At 32.8% G+C, this 4,750-nt stretch overlaps 1 non-coding gene across 1 annotated transcript; it reads right to left on the bottom strand.

Moving 5' to 3' along the window:
- Positions 1–3,062: 3,062 nt before the first annotated feature.
- LOC117086433 lies at positions 3,063–3,166 on the bottom strand. Its single transcript, XR_004438346.1, has one exon. It is a non-coding gene; the product is annotated as a U6 spliceosomal RNA (small nuclear RNA).
- Positions 3,167–4,750: the final 1,584 nt, after the last annotated feature.

Genomic DNA, 4,750 nt, shown 5'->3' with positions numbered 1-4,750 from the left:
TTCAGGCCTTAACTCTCTCCCTCTAAACCACCGCGTATCAACCATACTGGCCTTTTTACTGTTTCTCAAATGAATTAGCTCCTGCCTCAGAGTCTTTGCCCTTGCTATTTCTTCTGCTTGAAAAGTTATTCCACCCTACTTGGTTTCTCACTTCTCCCAGGTCTTTACTCAAATATTATTAATGGACTGGCTTTCTAAAAAGATTCCGCTTCTCCAGCCCCTCTCTACCCTTATACTCCGCTTTGTTGTTTTAAACAGAATTAATCACTACTTGAGATATTATGCTTATTAGTTTATTTATTTTCTTTTTCTAACATACAAATTTTACGAAAACGGATATGTTTTCTGTTTTGTTCAGTACAACATCTGCAAGTTCTGGCATTCAAAAACCATTTGCTGAATGAACGAAGAAATAAAGGAATGCATCATGCCCAGAGGCTGTTTCAGATCTTTGTGTCTCTCTGCCAGCTTTTCCTGCTGCCTGGAAATCTTATAGTCTCCTGGGTCCTGGCTATCTAGTGAACAAACTTTCAGTTACCTTACTGGAGAGTTTAGAATATTGTCCTCTTTCCTAGAGCTTTTCTGTCACACTCTTCAGATCAAACTACCCACCCTTTTCTCTGCTCATCTACTGTAACCTCTGCATTCTTCTTTCATATCTCCTGGGACACTTAGGTGTCTACAGTACTTTCTATGTTCAAAAGTATCCTGTGGACAGGGGACGATTTTATTCACACAATTCTTGGCACACACTAGGCACTTACTGACTATTTTTTAAATCAATGCATAAATAGAAATAAGCAACATATGACTAATATTCTCCTCTTAATATATGAGTGAAAACCTAAAGCTAAAGATTTCTACGAGTTAACTTCATTTTTATGACTCTAATAACTTATTTAAGAATAATAATAATGCCAATGACCTATTGCACATTTGCTTTTTCCTGGCATTATTGTAATTTAATAAGTAGGAGTAACTCATTTATTCAATCTTCTGAGTTTATGAACTATTATCATTTGAATTTTAGACAGGAGTGACCAAGGCACTAACATGTTGAGCAGCTTGTCTCACTCACTAATAAGAACAGACTCAGGTCATCTGCCTCCAGAGCCTCTGCTCTGTGTGGTTAGTTCATTATATAGTCTTCCTCACTATAAGATCAATTTCTTTTTCTCCCCCTACATATATTAGGAGAAAAGTTTTTGACAGGGGTCAGTGTTGATTGATTACCAAAGTAAATCTCAGACAAACTTCCGTGAGCATCATATGATATAAATTTATTTCTGAGGCTACAGTTTTTCATCAAAATTATTGTCCTTTATTGGTTTCAGTATGTGTTTGTATCTTATCAAGGCACATTCTGTACAGGTGATTTTCTAACTAATTTTAAACATATTATTTTGTGTAATTATATATATATATAAATTATTCACATATATGTAATTTCATAGTTAATTTTTGCTTACATCCTAAAACAAGAGTTAACAGATGTGATTAATAGTGCCTCTCACAGGTAAGACTTAGGTTTTATTTCCCATGAAATGTTTAAGAAGCATGTGTACTAACCTAAAGGAAAACTCCTCAACATATTCATGAGTAAGCATAACCTGGCTTATTGTATTAACTTGAACTAAATTGGATAAAACTGGGGAGTGGTTATCAAAATAATTTTCTTAAATTTAGAAATAGGAACCCTATTATATTAAATCTCTTATTAATCTCTTATTATTGCCATCTTAAGCAAGCATTTAATGATAATCTTAATGACTAGCACCACTATTTTAGAGGACAGTTGCGAACAGAGATCACGACAGGTTTTATTAAGGGAAAACCTAAAATGAATTTATAGACAAATTATTAGATTTAGAGGGTAAGTTTAGTAAGCTGATTATATATACACACACATATATATATACATATATAAATACATATAGTAAATCTGAAAATGATTAATTATGCTTTTAAACTGAGCAATAAATATTTAGTAAATATAATTTCTGGGACTGCTATCTTTTCAATTGCTTTATATGGAAAATTTTAAATATATACAAATATAGAAACTATGATAATAAAAAAACCTATGTACCATCTGTCCTTATCAACTCATGACTAATTTGCCTACAGCTCTTGCTAATTCCTGCTGCTTCTGGTTTGTTTTGAAAATTACATTATTTTACTTTTAGTATTTCAGTGTGTCTCTCTAAATAATTAGTGTTCATCTTGAAACATAATCATATTTCTATGATAATATTTTACTTAAGAAGAATGCTTAATATTATGATGTAATCAATTAGTATTCAAATTCCCTGAGGGCCTCAAATATTTTTATAGAATGTTTATTAGAATCAAGATACAAATAAGATCCATATGTTACAGTGGGTTAAAATGAAAATTTTCCTGTAATTTCTAAACCTCCCTCCTCTAAACTTTTCTTTTCTTAATGTTTATTTGCTGAGGAACCAGGCCATTTGTCCTATATAATTTTCCAGAATATGAAATTTTCTAATTGTATCCCTTTGGTAACATTTAACTTGTATTCTGCTTTCTATATTTCTTACAAAGTGGTAGTTAGATCTGGAGGCTTGATCTCATTCTGGTTTGGAATTTGGCAATAATAATTTACAGGTAGAATTATATATTTCCATTCTATACATAATATGGTGAGTTTCAGAAAGTAGAATGACTCCTCTACCTATATTTTCTTGCTTTCTTGATTATTCTGAGATTGCATTGAATCCATTTAGTGTTGCCTTAGTTCAAATACGAAATTTGTATTTTGTTTTCTTAAAAATTTATTGATATATAGTAAATTATGTAAATTTACTAGAATATTATCAAATATAAATGAGTAGGAGGACTTTTTTCCTTAATTCACCTATTATATTTCATTTTTTAATATTTTTTATTATTCTGTAAGTTCTAGGGAACATGTGCACAACGTGTAGGTTTGTTACATATGTATACATGTGCCATGCTGGTGTGCTGCACACATTAACTCGCCATTTACATTAGGTATATCTACTAATGCTATCCCTCCGCTCTCTCCCTACCCCACAACAAAAAATAAGGAATGCTTCACAAATCTGCGTGTCATCCTTGCGCAGGGGTCACGCTAATCTCTGTATCATTCTAATTTTAGTATATGTGCTGCCGAAGCGAGCACTATATTTCATTTTTAATTGACTTTTTCTTATTTCATTAGTCGTCAACAAATCTTTGCAATAGCAGAAACATATTAAAAGTGGCTTTGATTCCTAATTTAATGATTTCATTTACCATAAGAAAACCGTTGACACATCTGGGACCTAGAGAATACACTGACTGTGATTGTTTACCATTTAGTTTTCTTTACAGTTTCTGTTCAAAGTAATCATGAATTTTGAGATGAATGTGTCTTGAGTTTTCAACATGTTCAGGACCTAGTTCATCTCTATTCCTGAACTTGAATTTACTCTCCTTTCAGATTAATCATGAAAGGCTTAATTTATTATGAAATTCAAAGAAAAATACTTTATATACTCTTGTCAATAATTCTACTCTGATAAATCCAAAATCATATGTGATCACCAAACTCTATTAAAGAATTATGTATCATCATTTTAGAGTTTTTCATAAGTGCTATTAATTGCCACTTCCAAATGGACTTTGGTGATTTTCATGGTTTATTCAGGGTGGCACTTGGAATCAAGCTAAATACTCTTTTTGTCTTTTAGTTCCTATTTACCAATATGAAATTCTATTTAGAATACACTCTATCTAACAGTGCAAAGTGGTACATCAGATATTGGGCAAAGATAAACAGAACTGCTCTTTGAAAGCCTAAAAATCAAAGACAGAAACAGAGAGACAGACAACATATACTAGGATAGCATGTAGAGATACCTACACACGATGAAAAGACACGGACAGCAAAACATCCCATTTACATGTGAAAGGAGCTTAAGAAATGCAGCCTATACACCATAAAATTAAAGAGAGGTCTGAAGCACAGAAATACATTAATATCAAAAGATAAAAAAAAAAAAAACTGGAATGAAATCGGAAGAAAATGAAAATTAGGTCAATCTGTTTTACAGATGGCCTGACACAGTCAGCCCTTCCCTGGATTGTTTAGCTTGCTGACTTGAGCATCTTCAGCCCTTTGTTTTCTCAATCCTAAAATGTGCTCCCAAGAACAGATTTAGTCTCTGAAGTCTCTGGCACCCACTTTGATGTTATATATTAAGTAAAGGAGCTCTAATTTTTCAGGAAAAAAAAAGTTATCTGACTCTAATTTTTTGACTCAGTTCTGCAAAGAGATTTCTACCATATTCCTAGTCCTTGTATTTTCCCCATGGTGTGGTAGGCACTCTCTATTTCTTTGTCTAATGTCAATTATTTTATATATCTGGGGCACCAGGGCTTTGCCTGCCTCTGTAATTGACACCTGCTAATCAGCAAATACTAATATAAGAAACCTGCCTGTTTCTTCTCTCCCTCTTCTATTCTCTGTATAATTTTAATATCACATAGTCCTAAATCTCTAGTCAACACTGTGAAAAATCCCTTGTTCATGCCTCTCTGATGCCACATTCTGTTGCCAGTTATTTTAAATGCTCTATCCTGACTGCCAGACCAATTTCTACCTGAAATTACATCTGTCTTCAAAGACTTGTTCCATTTGAGTATTCATCTGGGTCCAGTCTGAGAATGTCATCCCTTCTGAAGATGTACAATTTTAGGCCACTTAGAGCATATTCATACCTGA

Source organism: Trachypithecus francoisi, unplaced genomic scaffold (assembly GCF_009764315.1).
Source record: "Trachypithecus francoisi isolate TF-2019V2 unplaced genomic scaffold, Tfra_2.0 Lachesis_group1, whole genome shotgun sequence".
Lineage (NCBI taxonomy): Eukaryota > Metazoa > Chordata > Mammalia > Primates > Cercopithecidae > Trachypithecus > Trachypithecus francoisi.
The sequence above is the reverse complement of the archived record's forward strand: the minus strand, read 5'-3'. Positions and strand labels throughout refer to the sequence as shown.